Here is a 21,518-nt window from a genome sequence, read left to right as displayed (position 1 = left end):
GAAGGTGGGGTGAAAATTCCAGCTTTTACACCCAAGGATCCAAAGTTTGTAATACTACCCCTCGGACACCAAGACATAATACCTTAGAGAGAGGGAAGGTTACCCCTCATCATATTATGGGGGAAATAAACCAGGGAGACCCCTTGAGGGACAGTCATATGGACAGAATAGGGATCATTACTACTATAATCATAACCCACCACGTAACACCCAGACAGTTACCCCAAAACATATAGGAGGCCACAACCCCAGAATCAATACAGGAGGACAGGGGGAACGTTCATGGTATCCCCAAGGGGGAGTTCAGATGGAAAATCGATATTAGTCCCTATATGAACAGGATAATGAGGAGGATTAGGATTACAATCATGCCTGGTATGACCCACCACGCATGGAACATTAACCTACAGAAGGAGAGGGTTCTGAAATGGCCCCCCCAAGAACCAGGTCTGATAATTTTTCAGGCAAAAGTCAGGGACCGCAAAAGGGAAAACAAAGAGAGGATGCAGAAGAGGGAAATGGAAACATTCCCAAGAAAAGTAAGCGATAAGTAATGAAGGTATTTTCAATCTCAGTGGGATCCAATTAACTGAAGTAGAAATGAAAACTTTAGGGAGAAGTCTCAAGTTTGCCCCCAAAAAAATCCCTTAATAAATTTGATTCGTTCATAGACGTTCAGAAATTTGTTAGAAAACTAAGTATCAAAAGACATTTTCTTTCCAAAAGGGTAACCAGTGGGGGGCCGGAGGGGTCTTCTGATAGGGTTTCAAACCTTAGGAATGCATCCTTGTTTAACCCCCCCCCCCCAACCCCCCCCCCCCCCCAGGTAAACCTTCACTAAATCTATTGGTTTTTAGGGATTTGGTGGTGAAGGATTTACATGAGGCTAAAATTAAAAAGGTCCAACAGAAAGATAAACATCAGGGTATCAAATCTCTCTGTGATAGGAAAGATCTCATCATTCGCCCCACCGATAAGAGGGGGTATTGTGTTGCTGAATAGACAGGATTATGAAGGGGAGATGAACAACCTCTTAGCGGACAGGGCTAACATTCTAAAAAAAGACTCTACTAATATGTATGCTAAACGTTTGAACCAAATAGTAAAGGAAGGCTTTGAATCAAGATTAATAAAGAAAAAAGAAAAAGAATTCCTGGTGCCACTTACACCTAGAATTCCTATTATTTATTACCTGCTGAAGGTTCATAAAAGTTTGAGTCATCCACCGTGAAGACCACTTGTGAGTGGGATCAATTCGGTGACCTCTAGAATTGGAAAATACATTGGTCAATAAGACCTGACATTCCTGAAGCACACTATGCAGATATTAAGGGAAACCTCAGAACTTAATATAGAGGATGGTATGCTATTAGTAACAGCTGATGTGTCTTCGCTGTACACTGTTATTCCCCACCAGATACGGTATCAGGCAGCGAAACACTTCCTTGATAAAGACAAGCGGCTGACGATTCCCCATAAAGATTTCAATCTGGAACTTTTACGTTTTTCTATGGAACATAATTATTTTTTTTTACAAAGGGGATTCTTATTTACAGCAGACTGGCGTAGCGATGGGGGCAAAATTTGCCCCCAGTCTAGCCAATCTGTTTATGGCTTTATGGGAAAATTAGGTGATTTTCATAGATAGGCATCTTAATTTGAGGTTTTGGCATTGTTACATTGATGACGCCTTTTTCATATGGATGGGGGGCATGAAAACTCCCTTCATAATTTCATAAATTATCTGAATACTAACAATTGGGGTATTTGGTTCACTCATGAATGGAGTGATACTTCTATCAACTTTTTGGATGTTACTATATTCAAGCAACACAATGAACGTCTGACAAAAAAGTTCTTTAAAACCACTGATAGAAATGGTTTTATACCAGTTGGGGGTTTCATCATCCCAACTGGTTACAATCAGTTCCTGATGCCCTGTACACACGGTCGGAAATTCCGATGGAAAAAGTCTGATCGTATTATGTTGTCGGAAAATCCGATTGTGTGTGGGCTCTATCAGACTTTTTCCATCAGAATAAACTAAGAGACAAAAGCTATTGGCTACTGGCCCGTTTATAGTCGTACATATGTGTTTGACGTCACCTCGTTTAGAACGATCGGATTTTCTGACAACTTTGTGCGACCGTGTGTATGCAGCACAAGATTCGGACAAATTCCGTCAGAAAAAATCTGACGGATTTTGTGGTCGGAATGTCAGACCATGTGTACAGGGCATGAAAGTCAATTTCAACTAAATAGATGAAATTGCTTTAATTTAGACGATTTTATTCTACAGGCATTCACTCAGAGAGATCGGTTCGTGGAGAAGGGTTATGATGATCGCATTCTAGAATCGGAAATCCAGAGAATATCGACTTAGGATAGGAACACACTGTTAGTCCCTAGAAACAAAAAAGTTAATGTTTCTAATAAATTTGAATGGTCCTTTTTGACCACCTTTTCTTCCCAGTATAAATGGGTTAATAAAATTTTGATAAAAAACACTGGAAAGTCCTGAAGGGAGATACAATGTGTTGGGTCCAGCTCTCCCTGATTGACTGAATGTCCTTTTTAGAAGAACCCAAAACTTGAAAGATTTGGTGGCTCCTAGTTCCACAGAGGTGTTCCCCAAAATCAGAATGTTTGGGAATCTAAAAGGCTTTTATCCATGTAGAAGGTGTAAAGTATGTAAGGATTCAAAAACTATGAGGACTGCTTCCTTTTACATTTCATACTACAATGCACCTTTCCCATTAAGGAGTTCATTACATGTGGAACTGCAGGTGTCATAGGTGCAGATGTGGATCCAAATATATTGGGAGGACCACGCGGGCACTTAAAGTGAGGATAGCAGAACATCTTGTGGATATCAGGAAAGGCTTTAAAGGGCACAGTGTGTCCAAGCATTTTCGTGATTATCATAAGAGAAATCTGTCTTTATTGCAGGTCACAGGCATTGAGAAATTCACACCCAATTGGAGGGGTAGCAATATGAAAAAATCTATATCCCATTGTTAAACCCATTAGATTTTTCATTTATGTACTTATAGACCCTTGGGAATGAACATAGAATGGGATATTAATTGTTTCATTGATAATAGCTGATCTTTCTTTTTCTATTTGTGCTAGTGTAAGGTTTACTTAAAAAAAAAAAAAACACATTAGTATTCCCTTTATACTATTATCTATACTACTGTTCACTCAGTGAAGGGTTCTCTTTTAATATTTGATAGATATTATGCCTACTTTTCATACTGGGTTATTTTATATTATGTTCAGTTCTCCCTACCAATACATTGGGTTTATGATGACTCTTTAATATGAATACGTATCTGCAAATGATGACCATTGTGGAGAGAATCAATTGATCTCTACATCCTGAACATATTCAAATAAATAAAAAAATGTTTTTTCCCTGATGAAGTCATGTGATAGGTGACGATACGCGTAGGAATACTAGGAGTATCTGGACACCGGAAATTATGTCTGGAGTGCGAGTGCGGCGCTCGTTTTTACTGTGTGTGTTCAATGTGATTGTATGTGAGTACCCTTGTTACCTATATTTTTTTTAATAAACGAGTTGGTATACTTCACTATTGGGGCTCATTCCTCTTGCCTATATGATTGATGAGACATACTGTGGGAGAATTTAGTGGAAACCTTAGCTGCAGCTGTGTGAGGTGACAGATCCAGCTTACCACGCATAGGATACAGCGCTCTGGATATATTTTATTTTGCTGTCTGCCTTACAGCAGTAAGGTAAGGAGCCATTTTATCTGGTGTGTTGCAGGCACTCTGAAGATACAGGATCACTCAGTCACATATCCAAGCCACTCAGTTTTAGTTTTTAACGGACTTTATTTCTGTCTTTGAATTTTGCACTGTGTGCTTCACTGACTTTTATGTATTTGTGATTGCTGCTATTGCACTGATTTATGCACTTTATTTAGATAGAAGTGTGCACACACATGGATGTTCAAATTTGCACTGTATGGTTTGATTATCACAGTGGATTCTATGATTGCATTACTGATTCATTAACTAGTGATCCGGTAGATTTTATTTTATTTTATTTATTTTTTCACTATTAAGTGGACCAGTGTTACTTTTATGGCACATGTGCACTTTATTTATTTATGTTAGCACATTTATGTGTGTTCGTTTTTATAGTCATTCTTATATACAATTAATTTTAATAGGTTTCGAGTGACCTTTGGCACATAGTTTTACAGTGTTGTTCTGTGAATATATTGATTTTTCTTATTATTTAGTTTGGGTGGGGTTTGCACCCCTGTCGGTGGTTTGCTGCAACCATTATTTATTTAATTACATTTTTGTTTGTTCACTTTCCTAGTACCACAGCAATACCTTATTATTTAAAAAAAATGTAATTTTATTTTATTTTTTGGTAATCTTTTTCTTTTTTTTTTACCTTTATGCACGCCTAATACCGAGTATTGATTACATTTTGGTGGTATAGCATATTTTTACTCTTATTTAGAATTTCTTACATGTCCCATCTAGGTGACCCCAAAAGGATGTATAGATCAATTAAACTTCTGGTGTCACCCACATCCACTTGTACTTATATGCTATTAACAGATGTCTTGGGTGAGTCTCCTTTCCCAGCGGAAGCCTATTATGGGGAACTAGTTGGGTGGAGCCCATTGTGAGACGTCTATCCGTTTGAGCTGGCTAGTGCAAACCACTGCTCTGTTTTTTATGTACATTTATTTTTGCTGATGTTTGGCTTCCTTGATGTAAGTTTTAGTGTGCTGTTTTAATAAACCCTTTTGTTGAAACATATTGCACTACGAGACTATCCTCTTCTTCCTTTATGCTCTGGGATTTATCCTTGAGCTGCCAGATTGGATATCAGCTCTTTCAATCATACCGTGATTCCTGTGTCCATTGAAAAACTTGGTCCACTTTTACAGCTTAAGGTGTTGGAGCCTGATGGGATCATTGTCCAGTGTCTGATACTGCTGCTATCTGGAATTTGGTTCGTTTTTACAGCCCAGGCTGTTGTAGTATGGTGGGATTATTATCCAATGCTTGAAACTACTGCTATCTGGTAAGTGAATCTATGTGGTGATGGGATATTAAAGCCTTTGTGTTTTGAAGAGCACTGAAGTTCCCTTATAATTGGTTCACCCAATTTCCTTGAAGAGCACTGAGTTTTCACATATTTGGTTCACTCAGTTCTCTTTTGTATAAGGGTTTGTCAGTTGGACATTTTTTATGCACGTTTTTTTTATGCACCCTTTATGAACTGAATCATATATTTTTCACTTTATGAGTTCATTTTTTATACACTTGTTTTTGTAGGAGTGGACTTTATGCACTTTAATTTATGTTGTGTATTTTTGCACTGTGGATATTCTTATAGATTAGCGCACCCGTTTCTTTTAATTATTATACCTCTCTACAGATGTATTCTATAGATGCTCTCGAACAGGCGGCCCATGAAGCAACCACTCTAAAAGAGTGCACAGAGACTCAAGACCCCTTGCCCTATATGCACAACCAAGCCTGCTAAAGTCCATGCAGTAGCTTCTTATTCTTGATGATTTCCAGCTGGAACGATGAAAGGAGCAATTGTGCACAGATACTGCTTTAACCACTTGCCGACCAGCTGCCACAGCCGGCAGGTCGGCTCTATTGTGCGAATCGCCACAGGTGTACGTTGGTTCGGCACTAGATACAGCAGGCGCCCACAGTGCCGTGCCAAAGCCAATTGGGGTGGCCGGCAGCTGTGATGTCCACCGGCCACCCGCGATTGCTCCACAGAGAGCCAGAACAGGCATCTGTCAATGTAAACAAACAGATCCCCGTTCCATCAGGGGAGTACAGAGTGATTGTCTGTTCCTAGTGATTAGGAACAGCGACCTCTATGTACTCGCTGTCAGTCCATTCTCCCCCCCCACAGCTAGAAACACCTCCTAGGGAACACATTTAACCTCTTGATCACTATTAGTGTTAACCCCTTCCTGCCAGAGTCATTTATACAGTAATCAGTGCATTTTTTATAGCACTGATCGCTGTATAAGTGTCACTGGTCCCAAAAAAGTGTCAAAAGTGTCCCATCTGTCTGCTGCATTGTCGCAATCCTGCTAAAAATCGCTGATCACTGCCATTATGAGTAGAAAAAAATAATAATAAAATTGGCATAAATCTAGCCCCTATTTTGAAGACGCTATAACTTTTGCGCAAAACCAATCAATATACGCTTATTGTTTGTTTGTTTTTTTTGTTTGTGTTTTACCACACATATGTAGAAGAATACAATTGAATTGGCCTAAACTGATGAAGAAATTAGTTTTAATTTTTTTATTTTTTTGGGGGATATTTAATATAGCAAAAAGTAAAAAATACATTTTGTTTTTTTTCAATTCTCTGGTTTTTTTTTTGTTTATAGCACAAAAAAAAAATGCAGAGGTGATCAAATACCACCAAAAGAAAGCTCTTTTTTGTGGGGAAAAAAAGAACATAAATGTTGTTTGGGTACAACGTCGCACGACTGCGCAATTGTCAGTTAAAGCGGCGCAGTGCCGTATCACAAAAAATGGCCTGGTCATTAAGGGGGTAAATCCTTCTGGTCATTAAGTGGTTAAGTTCTGAAAACGTCCCATTTGTGTGACTTTCCTGTGTGATCTTCTGGAAAGTTAGGTAATGCACAGATGTCTGTTAAATGGAGGGCCATCGCTACCTTTGGTACAAGATCACGTACAGGATGCAACTCTCCTCTTTCTGGAAAGAAAACAATGTTTTTCTGGAGCTCCAAGAGCTTGCATCTCGGAAATCCTTTTGCCTGAAGATACTGCGATAGATACTGCTTTGTAAGTGATGTCCCAAACTGGATGTTGCTCTGTTGGAGCAAACGGTTGAACTGACAGGAAATCCAGCAACACTGATAGGTCTCACTTGGGAAAGACTCTCATTCTTGGTGGTTGAGTCCTCATGACTGCCTTCAAAAATTGTGCAACTAAAGGATCTTTGGCCCCTTTAAATGTTGTTATTGCCGATACAACCGACACTTGCAACCTCAATGAGTATGGGTTAAGGCCCATATCTAATCTGGCCTAGAGTCAGTCCAGAACAGCTGTCACCAGAGGCACAGTGGATCAAAGTCTCACCCTGCTGAGAAAAATGCAAATTTGTTCCTGATTTTGGCATAGATGTTGTTTGTTGTGTGCTAGAAGACACTCTACTAAGAGGAGACCACTCTGGAGTAACATAGGTGCTCCAACCTCCTTTTTTCGCCGCCATGCTTGCAGCCCTAGTCTGCTTATTTTCGGAGGGGAATTTGCTTCTGCATCCTGAAGTGAGTGTCCAGGGAAATCCGTGGCCTCAAGAGGAATTTAATTACAAGAGATGTTGGGAGAAATATATACCGTAGGCTAAATTGCAGTTTCAGGAGAGAACTGAGAATCTGTCCCGTCTGCCTGGGGGTGAGAAAACCGGGTGAGACATTTCCCAAATTTGTGATTGCTGTTGGAAGCAAATAGGTCTGTCTGGGGTAGGTCCCACCTGCTAACCAGCTCGCAGAAGACCTGGGGTGTAGGGCCCACACGTGATCTGAGAAACTTGCATGATAGTCTCTCTGCCTGTGTGTTCAGATTTCCTAGGAAGTAAACTGTTTTTGGGATTTGTAGGTGATTTTCTGCCATGGACATTATGGGTTTCACCTCTCTCAATAGCATATTGCTGCAAGTTCCTCCCTAGTGTTGAATATAGGCAACCACTGCCCTGCTGACCATCTGCACAGGGACTGGTCTTCCCTTGATTCTGTGTAGCAAGGTCGAAAAGTTCTAAAAAGGCCGCTTAAACTTCTAGCACATTTGAGACCATCTTTGGTTGGGAATCTCTACTTGCCTTGACCGACAGTCTCTCTCAGTGCGCCTTCCAGGCTGTCTTGCTGAAAAGATTCGTTACAGTCATCTAGTCTAATGGCTCTAACGGGATGTGACTTCCTCAAGGTCTATCTCTTTGGCCACCACCACAGACTCCTACTCATACTGAGTGACACTGTTATTAACTGTGCTAGGACCTGTTTCCTTCATTAAGCTAAGAATTCCATCTGAAACTGGCGCAGGTGCCAGTGCACCCAAGGGATGACAACATTGTGCCCAAAAGACTGAGTCACTGAGAAGCTGTCAAAAGAGTGGAGGCTACTACCCTGTTTCCCCTAAAATAAGACCTAGCGTGATTGTCTGTGTTGGCTGCAATATAAGCCCTACCCCCCAAATAAGCCCTACCCTTTTTCCCTGAAAATAAGCCCTACCCTGAAAATAAGACCTACATGGACTTTAACTAGGGCTTATTTGGGGGGTAGGGCTTATATTACAGCCATTACCGACAATCACGCTAGGTCTTATTTTAGGGGAAACAGGGTATCCTCAGAATTCCCTTCCTGACTGTCCCCATTTTCTCTAGAGGAGGCAAAACAGAGTAATTATCAGAGCGCCCCAGGGTACATCAACTGTTGAGAGTTGTCTTTTTTTTCTTTTTGCGTTAATGATCCGGCCATATCTCTGCAGGATGTGTGCGTGAGGATCTCTTGATGCGTCATCATTTTTTCCAGACTTTTGGTTAGAAGAAAAATTTCTGGGTAGTGGCAAAGCCAGAGACGCTGTTCTCTGAGTGGAGCTAACACAGCACTAAGAACTTTGCAAAATATTTGCACAAGCTAAAAGATAGGCTGTTCAACGGAAGATGCGATCGCAACTCTTACATATTTTGGAAAAAAGGAAAAAACTTGAGATGTGAACATAGGATCCTGAAGGTCCAGTAATAGCATCTAACCGTCTGGCTGCACTGTTTGAATAGACTCTAAAGCCCCATACACACTATCAGTTTTTCTGCTGAGTTTTTCTGTCAGATTTACCAAAACCATATAATATGAGGTCAAACCTTAGGCGTTTCAATTTTTATGCTATCAGGCAGGCTCTTGCACTACATGGTTTTGGTAAACCTGAAGAAAAACTCTGAAGAAAATCTGATAGTGTGTATGGGCCATAAGGGGATAAAACAGTTCAACCTCTTCATATCTGTAATTGGACACCAGCCACCATCTTTTGCGAACCACAAACAGCATTGAATAGAGACCTGCATGTTTTTCTGTGAATGGAACTGGGATGACACCCTCCTGGGTCTGAAGTGTCTGGCTCCTACCACAAGAGTCAGGGTGTGTGCTCATCAAAGAGCTTACTACAAGTCCCATGAGACATTACAAGACCCTAACAATCACAGGCATGACTCCCAGAGGCAGAGGCATGATGGGATTTGTCGTTTCAAAACAGCTGGAGAGCCAAGGTTCCCTACCCCTGGCTTAGTGGGTTCCTTCTGAATATTCAGGGTTTTTGACTTATGGGCCTTGCTTTGAGGTATGAGGGAAAAAAAGAAGAATGGGGGGGCAGCTAACTACGCCTTTTTTTTTGTTGTTGTTGTTGTTTTATGCTATTCGCTGGTCCTGAGGGAGTGGTTAAAAGGCGGAGCTCTATCACTAGTATGCTGACATGTTTGCATCATGAAAACAGCTTTCAGGTATCTCTACATATTTGGAGTGAATTTTCCAGTTGTAGTGGATGGGTTGAAAGGGTTCATTTTAAACGAAGCAGCCGACTCAATAGTAATTCATGGTAACTGCCTTGTAGTAATTTAATAGCTGAGAACACAGATATCCATTCATTCCACCATGGTGATGTTCAGCTTTTGGAAGATGTCCAGATATAGTATGAACTGTGTATATAATTATATATATATATATATATATATATATATATATATATATATATATATATATGACATCACATGTATCTAAAGATAAGTTTTTTTAGAGCTTTCTTTTTTTTCTGAGTTCTCATCAAAACTGCAAATGAGGACACCTGTTCAGGTGATAGCTGTCTAATGCCCCGTACACACGAGCGGACTTAAGTCCGACAGACTTCCAAAGGAGTTCCGTCGGAGTTCTGCTGGAATTCCGACGGAGTTCTGACAGACTTTTCGGCCGAACGGACTTGGCCACACACAATCACACTAAACTCCGACGGATTCGAACGTGATGACGTACGACTGGACTCGAATAAGGAAGTTCATAGCCAGTAGCCAATAGCTGCCCTAGCGTCGGTTTTAGTCCGTCGGAGTAGCATACACACGAGCGGAGTTTTCGAAGGGGACCGGGTCCGGCGGAGTTCCGTCGGGAAAATTTGAAGCATGCTTCATTTCTAAAGTCCGTCAGACTTTGGCGAATCAAAAGTCCGTTGCAGCCCACACACGATCGGATAGTCTGACGGACTCGGTCCTTCGGACTTTGGATGTTGAAAAGTCCGCTCGTGTGTACGGGGCATAAGAGGGGATTTCCCTCACATTAAAAAGATTCCCTCTCACTTCCTGCTAAGGGTACAAGAGAGGAAATGAAAGGGAAACATCCTCAATGAAACACAGATGGCAAAAAAAGAAAAACTGACAAGGACCTTAACCATTCTGTAATCTTTTTAAAATTAAAAAAAGTTTTGATTTCAGACATAGTTTAAAGTAGAACTATAGGCAAAACCATTTTATTTTTATTTTGTATAGAGCAAGGGAAGCTTATAACTCCTGTCAGAGATTTTTCTTTGCCATCTGTGTCCCATTGCAGAGATTTCCCTTCACTTCCTGTCCCATAGCCAAACAGGAAGTTAGAGGAAATCCCTGCAAACTAAGGAAAGCCCATGGGGACCCCCAAGTCACCAGAACTAGTGTGCCCATTGGAAGGTCTCCCTTAAATTTATTTTTTGTGGGGACAACCAAAAATTAGTAATTTTTACTTTCACTTTCAATGATTATGGAAAACAGGATGACTAGAGAGAGTGACAGGATGACAAGAGAGGGTGAATCTCCTTAACAGCAGCACAGACAGCAGTACAAACTGACAAGCAGGGGCGGACTGACAACTCATGGGGCCCCGGGGCAATAGGAGATTATGGGGCCCCCAGGAAATCAGAGATTATGGGGACACACAGTATACACACAAAATACAATCACACAGTATACACATACATGTACACACAGTATACACAGACATGTTTCTGTTGGCTGAGAAGGTACTGGAGAGGTGGGGCAGCTATAATCCCAGGATTTTTAGACCAAAAGGATGTCGGTAAGGGACATTTCAGAGACAGATGTAAAAAAAAAACACAGATTTTTACATAATGTCCCTGATTTTACTGAGCCTGGCAACCCTGATGTGGCCCGGGGCCCTCGGGCAGTGCACCAGTGGCCAAATGGTCAGTCCGCCCCCTGCTGACAAGCATTCTAATCCCTCTGTATTCTATCCAAAAAAAAAAAGATTAACCATGTATGTAAAGTGTTACTAAATACACAACAGTAAAATCAGTCTGTATATGCAGTAAAGCATGCTTGTTATACTCACTGTGGGATGGGTTAATCCTCTGCATTGTGTAAAAATGCTGTTTTATTCTGTCTTCTCTGATCTTTCCCTGCTTCCACAGTCCCCAATCCATCTCCTGATAGTACAGAGCCTTGGGAGCACTCTGCACATGCTCAGTTTGGTGTGTATTGCTAGAGAGTTTTTTTCTTGGGAGAGTGGCCCTGTGCTGATCACACGCAATCCGCACGGTCCAGACAGAGGATCAGGCTTATATGACAGTTAGAAAAGAATGAAAACCCCTCCTACAAGCTTTAACCAGACACTGATAGAAGTCACAAGACTGCTATACACTGCTGATGATAAAAGGTATTTAGCAGTTTATATTTACTACAACTATTGCATTTCCATGTTCTGTGTACTGTGGGAGATCATATATAGTGAATGCAGGGTCCTGGGTTTAGCAACACTTCAAAGATCTCTCCATCAACTCTAAATAGTGTAGATGAAGAAATCTCCTCTGCAGGATATTGTATTCTGACAGTTGGCCCCTGCAGCTGTCAGATTGCCTGAACACTGACTGTATCTGAATGAATGCAGTCACTGTTCAGCTGACAGTTTTCTACTCTACTCGACAAAAGTCCATTGAAAAATCAACTTTTTCAAGGCTGGTGGTGCCGACAGGGCTGTGTATTGTAAGGCTTAAAGGTTAGTTTACCTTTTACAGAAAGAATGTAAAAGGGGAATTAACACCGTATACTCCCCAATCACCCTGGTCCCTATTGTACTTACTTGCATTGGTAAGCTGTTAGCACCGCACAGCTGGACCAGAGGACCATGGATTTGAAATCCTTGCTCTTCTCTGTCAGCACCATTACTGTCACTTTATAGCTCTTTAGGTATAATTAAAGATTTAACATGGTTCTGTTAGTAAGCTGTACCGATGTACCCATGGTGCATCTGAGCATCAGTTCAGGGATCACCAGCACAGAACTTGCTTGTGGTCCTAAAGCCCCATACACACTATCAGATTATCTGCTGAGTTTTTCCTTCAGATTTACCAAAACCATGTAGTAGAAGGGCCTGCCTGATTGCATACACATTGAAACTCCTAAGGTTTGTCCTCATATTATATGGTTTTGGTAAATCTGAAGGAAAAACTCAGCAGATAATCTGATAGTGTGTATGGGGCTTAAGATTCCCTGACTGGGCTGAATTCATGATGAACTGTTACTTTTTGTGACATCATGGACCAACTTATGTAACTATCATATAATAAGTAAACTTTTATATTGTATTATTGGAACCGCTTAATCACCATACATATGGGTAAAAGCAATCTGTCCTTTTCATAAAAAAAAATAAAAATAGACAAACAAAATACTGTACAGCCTGTACAACCATGGAAAAATAAACAAACTTAGTCCATCATTTTGTGGTACACTAACATAAAAGCATGGCTAACCATCTGTAAACTTGTCCCTTAACAGGGTGTTTGAAAGCTCCCGCCTGCCTCAGGGGAACCAATGAGGGGGTCTCCACAGTTCAGCAACTGTGTCCTGGCCACAAGCTAGCCCACACTGCTTACTAAGCTGTGTTCTGCTTTACTCTAACCCACCCACAAATGTTGGCTGTTTCTTGTTCCTTTTCCGGGCGCCCTTGCAGACAAGTTAACTCTTTTGGGACCAAAGTGCCTGTAATCAAGGCTTGGAGGCTCTTTCCTACCCAAACTCTCTCTCAGCCTCTAAGCCTCCAAATGTTAGACCTAAATGAGACCTAATGCCGTGTACACACGATCTGAATTCTCATCGGAAAAAGCTCTGATGGTTTTCCAGACGGAATTCCACTCAAACTGTCTTGCCTACACACGGTCACACCGAATTCTGACCGCCAAGAAGGCGGTGACGTACAGCACATATGACGGGACTAGAAAAAGGAAGTTCAATACCTAGTAGCCAATAGCTTCCATTTCGTAGTTGAATCTGAGCATGCCTGAGTTTATGGAATTGCATGCACATGATCATAATTTCCGTCTGTTTACATCGGGAAAATTGAGAACATGCTATCAAATTTTTGCTGGCTAAATTCCGATGGAGCATACACACGGTCGCATTTTCCGATGAAAAACTGACATTGGTCTTTTGCTGGCCAAAATTCCATTCATGTGTACGCGGCATAAGTGTATTCAAGCATCAGGCGTGTTTTCATTTTAGCCAATGGAAGGCACTGGGGGGGAGAATCAGTTCTTATCAGGGCCAAAAAACACACAAAAAGCCTCGATACCCATTCAAGTCTATGGAGCCAAAACAGCCCATCCTGCTTAAAAAGTAGCTTTCGGATCATCAGGTGTTGCGCTCCAGGCATCTGAGTACTCTTATGTGACCAGTCACCATTAAAATACATGGAATTTGGGATGCTTAGAATTTAAGCTTCAAGCCTTGAGCTAAAAAATGCTCAGGTGTGAATATTGTCTAAGTTAAGTAGCAATTATACTGGTATAAATAAGTTATATATTAACCAGAAAAAGGGCATGACTAAACCTTGACACTTCAGCTTCAAATTCATCCTCTGTATTGTGGATTTTAGCAAAGCTTCACATCCATATCCTGGAAACAGAGAATAGAGCTTTGTGGAATCATTCCAGACATTAAGAGTATTTGGTCTCAGCTACATTCCAACACTTTATCATTATCTTCCTGCAGGAAGTGCTGGCTCCTTTCCTAACTGCCTATCAACTGCTGCTCATTTGGGTTTTCTATGTAGGCCTTTGTATCATCAGAACTGACTATTACATGAATATCATTCTTATATTTATGGCTGTAACTTGTTTGGGTATAAGTAATATTAATATACAGTATCTCACAAAAGTGAGTACACCCCTCATGTTTTTTGTAAATATTTTATTATATCTTTTCATGTGACTGAAGAAATAACACTTTGCTACAATGTAAAGTAGTGAGTGTACAGCTTGTATAACAGTGTAAATTTGCTGTCCCCTCAAAATAACTCAACACACAGCCATTAATGTCTAAACCGCTGGCAACAAAAGTGAGTACACTTTTGTAGATAACAAGACGTGGGCTGTATAAATAACTAAAAACTAAACAAAGTATTTCAAATAGGTCAATTTAAATGTAAATGAAAAAAAAATCAACTTCTAGCCTGATGATTCTCTGGTTATAATACTACATAGTGACTTTTACTATTTGTATAATTTGTAGCACAGTATCCCATATACAGTATCTTACAAAACTGAGTACACCCCTCACATTTTTGTAAATATTTTATTATTATATCTTTTCATGTGACAACACTGAGGAAATGCCACTTTGCTACAATGTAAAGTAGTGAGTGTACAGCTTGTATGAGGCCGCGTACACACGGGCGGACTGTCTGCCCAACTTAGTCCGCTGAACAGTGTTTCAGCGGACAATCCGCTCGTGTGTGGGCTTCAGCTGACTTTTTCAGCGGACAGTCTGACGAACAAAGTCTTACGGAATTTCCGTAAGACAGTCCGTTCAAACTTGGTTTTGTCCGTCCAAACTTGGTTTCAGCGGACAGTCCGCTCGTGTGTAGGCAAGTTGGACGGACTAAGTATGGCGCATGCTCAGAAAGGGTTTACACGGCCGAAGGTTGCATTGCAGTGTATAGGACGTAGTTTTTCTAGTCCCGGCGTACGTGCTGTACACGTCATCACGCACGCTTTCAGCAGACTGTCTGCTCATCGTGTGTGGTCAAGTCCGTTCATGCTAATTTTGAACGGACTGTCTGTCGGATTGTCTGCCGAACTTAGTTGGGCAGACAATCCGCCCGTGTGTACGCGGCCTAACAGTGTAAGTTTACTGTCCCCTCAAAATAACTCAACACACAATCATTAATGTCTAAACTGCTGGGAACAAAAGTGAGTACACCCCTAAGTAAAATTGTCCATATTGGGCCCAAATTGTCAATATTTTGTGTGGCCGCCATCATTTTCCAGTACTGCCTTAACCCTCTTGGGCATGGAGTTCCCCAGAGCTTCACAGGTTGCCACTGGAGTCTTCTTCTACTCCTCCATGACAACATCGCTGAGCTGGTGAGTGTTAGAGACCTTGTGCTCCTTTACCTTCCATTTGAAAATGCCCCACAGATGCTCAGTAGGGTTAAGGTCTGGAGACATGCTTAGCCAGTCCATCACCTTTACCCTCAACTTCTTTAGCAAGGCAGTGGTCGTCTTGGGGGTGTGTTTGGGGTCATTATCATGTTTGGATACTGCCCTGTGGCCCAGTCTCTGAAGGGAGGGGATCATGCTCTGCTTCAGTATGTCACAGTACATGTTGCCATTCATGGTTCCCTCAATGAGCTGTAGCTCCCCATTGCTGGTAGCACTCATGCAAGCCCAGACCATGACACACCCACCACCATGCTTGACTGTAGGGATGACACTCTTGTCTTTGTACTCCTCACCTGATTACCGCCACACATGCTTCACATCATCTGAACCAAATAAGTTTATCTTGGTCTCATCAGGCCACAGGACATGGTTCCAACAATCCAAGTCCTTAGTCTGCTTGTCTTCAGCAAACTATTTACGGGCTTTCTTGTCCACCATCTTTAGAAGAGGCTTCCTTCTGGGACAACAGTCATGCAGACCAATTTGATGCACTGTGCGGTGTATGGTCTGAGCACTGACAGGCTGACCACCCCTTTCATCCTCTGCAGCAATGCTGGCAGCACTCATACATCTAATTCCCAAAGGCAACCTCTGGATAACGACGTTGAGCATGTGCACTCAACTTCTTTGGATCGACCATGGCGAGGCCTGTTCTGAGTGGAACCTGTCCTGTTAAACTTCTGTATGGCCTTTGCCATTGTGCTGCAGCTCAGTTTTAGGGTCTTGGCAATCTTCTTATAGCCTAGGCCATCTTTATCTAGAGCAACAGATCTTTGCCATTAAGTGCCATGTTGAACTTCCATTAACTAGTATGAGAGAGTGAGAGCGATAACACCAAATTTAACAGACCTGCTCCCCATTCACACCTGAGACCTTGTAACACTAATGAGTCACATGACACTGAGGAGGGAAAATGGTTAATTGGGCCCAATTTGGACATTTTCACTTAGGGATGTACTCACTTTTGTTGCCAGTGGTTTAGACATTAATAGCTGTGTGTTATTTTAAGGGGGCAGCAAATTTATACTGTTATACAAGCTGTACACTCACTACTTTACATTGAAGCAAAATGCCATTTCTTCAGTGTTGTTACATGAAAAGATATAATAAAATATTTACAAAAATGTGAGGGGTGTACTCACTTTTGTGAGATGCTGTAGCTATGAGGCTGTAGGCACAGAAAGTGCACCCCTATTTTTAGGAGGAATTTTAGAGAAAATGTACATTTTCCAGGTACTGCTGCAATTAACATGTCTAGATGTTTCCTGTATGATCGCGTCTTGACGATACAATTCTTTGCATTTTTCTCTCTTATCAACAGACAGTGAAAAGCCCCAATATTATTTTATTCATTAGTGGCTCAGCTTACACTTGTTCTCTTCTCCAACCCATTTTCAAGGGAAAAATGTATTTTAGACATTGCTGATCCTTCTGGTGGACACACTTTATGAAGAAACAGTCGAAGTGTTATAACCTAACAATAGGTAGCACTACACCCATAGGGGTCGCTGAGTATGGACTTCCCTGGGCCTACCTCTGATTATGCTGAGATGCTTGGTTATTTCCACACGACCAAGTGCACACTCATCTGCTCGTTATCCAATGACCAGTCTAAGAGATTTGTTTTTTTTTTGTGTTTATTGGTAGAACTTGGATAGGAGAAGGGATTAGTGGGATACTCCAACTTTCAACTATGCACAGAAGAGGACAACTCTCACTTGGCCTCACTTGATCTGTATAGCAGATCCTCTGCTGAACCATACAGAATTACTATGGAAGAATAAGTCTTTTACTTGCTCTGGCAGAAGACTCAGTGAACTCTAATTCTTCAGGACACTAACCAGTATCCCCTTTAGCTGGCACCCGTCCAATGACTTTACTAGCTTGCAGGGATGGCCCTCACAGAACAGACCCCTAGACTTAGGTCTGTACTCACAGTAGTCAGGAACAGATCCTTTTAGGTATGTCTCCCTCTCTGTGAGCTCTGAAGGACATCTTGGTTGCAGCTTCTGTGGCCCTGGCCCTCAGGTCGATCATAGCAGCCTGTACAGAGGAAGGGCAGCAGTCCCCATCCTCCAGGACCCTGCTCTCCAGCCGAAGACCCTGTGCACATGTGTTCTCCTGGTATAAATACAGTCACCCAGCATGCCTTAAGGCACCTTCCTCTGCCAATGGCCAGGGCTGTATCTACACCCATGCTGCCATTTGTCCGGTTTCCTCCTACTGTCCAATATGTCCCTTCCTATTGGACCAGTGTGAAACGGGCAGAAAAAATTAGCAGCATCTAATCACACTGAGCAGACCCTATCAATGGATCACTGCTCCCTGTTAGGCAGAGAGAACCTGAATTTACCTGATAGTCCCCCTGTTAGGCAGGGAAACCCAAAAACTATGCACTCTATAGCACCTACCTAGGAGGGTGCTACAAATACATACATGGTGTTCTTATCCTGACTGGAGGTCCCCTTTAAACACTGTGCTGGATGACTAGGAAAAATTGTACTAATTTGATTCTCACTAGGTTATTTTTAGCAGCATTTCCTGCCCAATATTTAACATATTTGTATATGGAGCTGTATTTACATAATAGGCCATAGCTGCATCCTGTATATTTTTGCAAGTAGATACTTAACTTTTCATTTTCCAGTTAATGTTTATAAATGCATGTTGTTGTGGAATTAAGGAAAATAACATTTTATAATTCAACAAATATAAATCTGAAAACAGGGCTTTCTCTGTCGAAAAAAAATCCAAAAGCATATGAGCTGAAAGTGAGACCTTCAGAAGCAGGTTGTCCCCACTATCCCTATATTGAAGCAACATGACTATTTTCAGCAATACAGTAACATCTAGCAACACTGAAGAAATGACACTTTGCTACAATGTAAAGTAGTGAGTGAACAGCTTGTATAAGAGTGTAAATTTGCTGTCCCCTCAAAAATAGTCATGTTGGTTCAATACAGCCATTAATGTCTAATCCGCTGGCAAACAAAAAAAGTGAGTACACCCCTAAGTGAAAATGTCAAATTTGGGCCCAATTAGCCATTTTCCCTCCCTGGTGTCATTTGACTCGTTAGTGTTACAAGGTCTCAGATGTGAATGGGGAGTAGATGTGTTAAATTTGGTGTTATCGCTCACACTCTCTCATACTGGTCCCTGGAAGTTAAACATGGCAGCTGATGGCAAAGAACTCTGTGAGGATCTGAAGAAAAGAATTGTTGCTCTACATAAAGATGGCCTATGCTATAAAAAGATTGCCAAGACCCTGAAACTGAGCTGCAGCATGGTGGCCAAGACCATGCAGCAGTTTAACAGGACAGGTTCCACTCAGAACAGGCCTCATCATGGTCGACCAAAGAAGTTGAGTGCACATGCTCAGCATCATAGCCAGAGGTTGTCTTTGGGAAATAGACGTATGAGTGCTGCCAGCACTGCTGCAGAGGTTGAAGGGGTGGGGGGTCAGCCTGTCAGTACTCGGACCATTTGCCGCACACTGCATCAAATTGGTCTGCATGGCTGTCATCCCAGAAAGAAGCCTCTTCTAAATATGATGCACAAGAAAGCCCACAAACAGTTTGCTGAAGACAAGCAGACTGAGGACTTGGATTACTGGAACCATGTCCTGTGGTCTGATGAGACCAAGATAAACTTATTTGGTTCAGATAGAGTCAAGCGCGTGTGGTGGCAACCTGGTGAGGAGTACAAAGACAAGTGTGTCTTGCCTACAGTCAAGCATGGTGGTGGGAGTGTCTTGGTCTGGGGCTGCATGAGTACTTCCAGTACTGGGGCACTACAGTTCATTGAAGGAACCATGAATACCAACATGTACTATGACATACTGAAGCAGAGCATGATCCCCTCTCTTCAGAGACTGGGCTGCAGGGCAGTATTCCAAAGTGATAACGACCCCAAACACACCACCAAGACGACCACTGCCTTGCTAAGAAGCTGAGGGTAAAGATGATGGACTGGCCAAGCATGTCTCCAGACCTAAACCCTATTGAGTATCCGTGGGGCATCCTCAAATGCAAGGTGGAGGAGAGCACGTTCTCTAACATTGACCAGCTCCATGATGTCGTCATGGAGGAGTGGAAGAGGACTCCATTGGCAACCTGTGAGGCAGTGCTGGGAAATAAAGACAGCCACACAAAATATTGACACTTTGGGCCCAATTTGGACATTTTCACTTAGGGATGTACTCACTTTTGTTCCCAGCGGTTTAGACATTAATGGCTGTGTTGAGTTATTTTGAGGGGACAACAAATTTACACTGCTATACAAACTGTACACTCACTACTTTACATTGTAGCAAAGTGTAATTTCTTCAGTGTTGTCACATAAAAAGATATAATGAAATATTTACAAAAATGTGAGGGGTGTACTAACTTTTGGGAGAGATTGTATGTTCATAAAGCTTTTTTGCCTGGATTTCAACTTTAATTTTTGGTTTATATAAATGTACATATAATTATATTGATTTATCTCTGTTTTACTTATTTAAAAAAACTGGTAACAGCCCCGTGGATAAGTACAGAGTCTGATTGTGCCCATGACTGTCAGGAACCTCAAACCAGCCATGCTCATTTTCATGTACGTGAGCAGGGAGGTGCAAATACTGGTGACCATAGGTGTATAACTGGACTTGCAAGGATGACAACGTGCCATGGCAAACACATGCAAGCACAGGCTGCCCACAGATCATGTTACCTGACTACTTATTTAGACCTGAGGCCTGCCTAGTATCATCGTAGGACGGTCTTCAGCTTTACCCTTGTGACTTGTTTTACTGAAAGCTTGCTTGATCCTTTTACTGACCCAGCTTCATCTGACTTTTCTGTGGATTCTTCTTGCCTGCTCATGTCTGCAGCTTATTTGTGTTACCAATTTCGGCCTGGATTTTTGACTAAGATGCCTGTTGATACTGTACTCCACTGCTAGCACATTACCAACCCTTGCCTGTCCCTAACCTGTACTTTGATCATGACTCTGTACCTACCTTCATGGCTGTTACTGTACTCGGGTTATGACCTGACCTCCTTGCTTCTGCTGATCAAGCCTCAGCACCTCCAAGTTCAAGTTTGCTGAACCAACTTCCTGGCATTTGTGCCCTTCTGCTGCCCTAGCAGTCCCTGTCTCCACCACCATAGGTGATAGGGCAGGAATTGTGCAAAAAGCCACCCTTGTCATCTGGAGCTCCACTGACAGGTACATGACAATGACATAGGATTCCTAGAACATTACAAGTCAAGTCTCTGCCTTCTTCACATAGTTTCATAGCTAGTTAGGTTGAATAAAGACACCAGTCCATCCAGTTCAACCTGAGTGAGTGTCTACAATTGCCTGTACATTGCACACTCATGTCGGTCCCTGCCCTCAAGGAGCCCATCATCCAAGGTCCCCATTCATATACTAGGGCCAATTTTGGACAGAAGCCAATTAACCTACCTGCATGTCTTTGGATTGTGGGAGGAAACCGGAGTACCCGGAGGAAACTCACACAGGCACAGGGAGAACATGCAAACTCCAGGCAGGTAGTGTCGTGGTTGGGATTTGAACCAGTGAACTTCTTACTGCTAGGTGAGAGTGCTAACCACTACACCACTGTGCTGTATGTGTATAAATTTCAACTTGAGCTACTGAGCTCTGTAAACAATTGGCTTTGTTTGATCCGCTCATGAATTGCACAGCAGTGGGATCCACTTTAATGTTCCTCACAATTGGGCCATAACCCACGAACGTAACCTTTATGTTCCTTTTTCTCTGTGTTTTGGAATATGGTAAAAACCTCTGTGAATGGCTGTTTTTATGGTTATCAGAGGACCTTTTTATTACTCTTGTGCAGAATCTTCCCCTAAACACTTCACTTTAACTGCTTTTATAATCTCATATGTGGCCAGCCTCTGACAGTGCCTACTGAACGTTCAGATAATGATACTGTATGAAGAAATTATGGATCTTAAACACTGGTGTAATTAAATTTATGCAATCACTGTG

At 41.9% G+C, this 21,518-nt stretch overlaps 1 long non-coding RNA gene across 1 annotated transcript in view; it reads right to left on the bottom strand.

Annotated features, from left to right (window-relative positions):
* Positions 1 to 11,568, bottom strand: part of LOC143998352 (uncharacterized) — a 72,649-nt gene extending 61,081 nt beyond the window's left edge. The window contains exon 1 of the long non-coding RNA XR_013277873.1: positions 11,417 to 11,568. This is a non-coding gene — a long non-coding RNA (uncharacterized LOC143998352). The remainder of the gene's footprint in view (positions 1 to 11,416) is intronic.
* Positions 11,569 to 21,518: the final 9,950 nt, after the last annotated feature.

The sequence above is a fragment of the Lithobates pipiens genome, unplaced genomic scaffold (assembly GCF_037356315.1).
Source record: "Lithobates pipiens isolate NorthernLeopardFrog02 unplaced genomic scaffold, aLitPip1_a1.2 Scaffold_19, whole genome shotgun sequence".
Classification (NCBI taxonomy): domain Eukaryota; kingdom Metazoa; phylum Chordata; class Amphibia; order Anura; family Ranidae; genus Lithobates; species Lithobates pipiens.
Note: the sequence above shows the minus strand (reverse complement) of the source record. Positions and strands in the feature narration are given on the sequence as shown.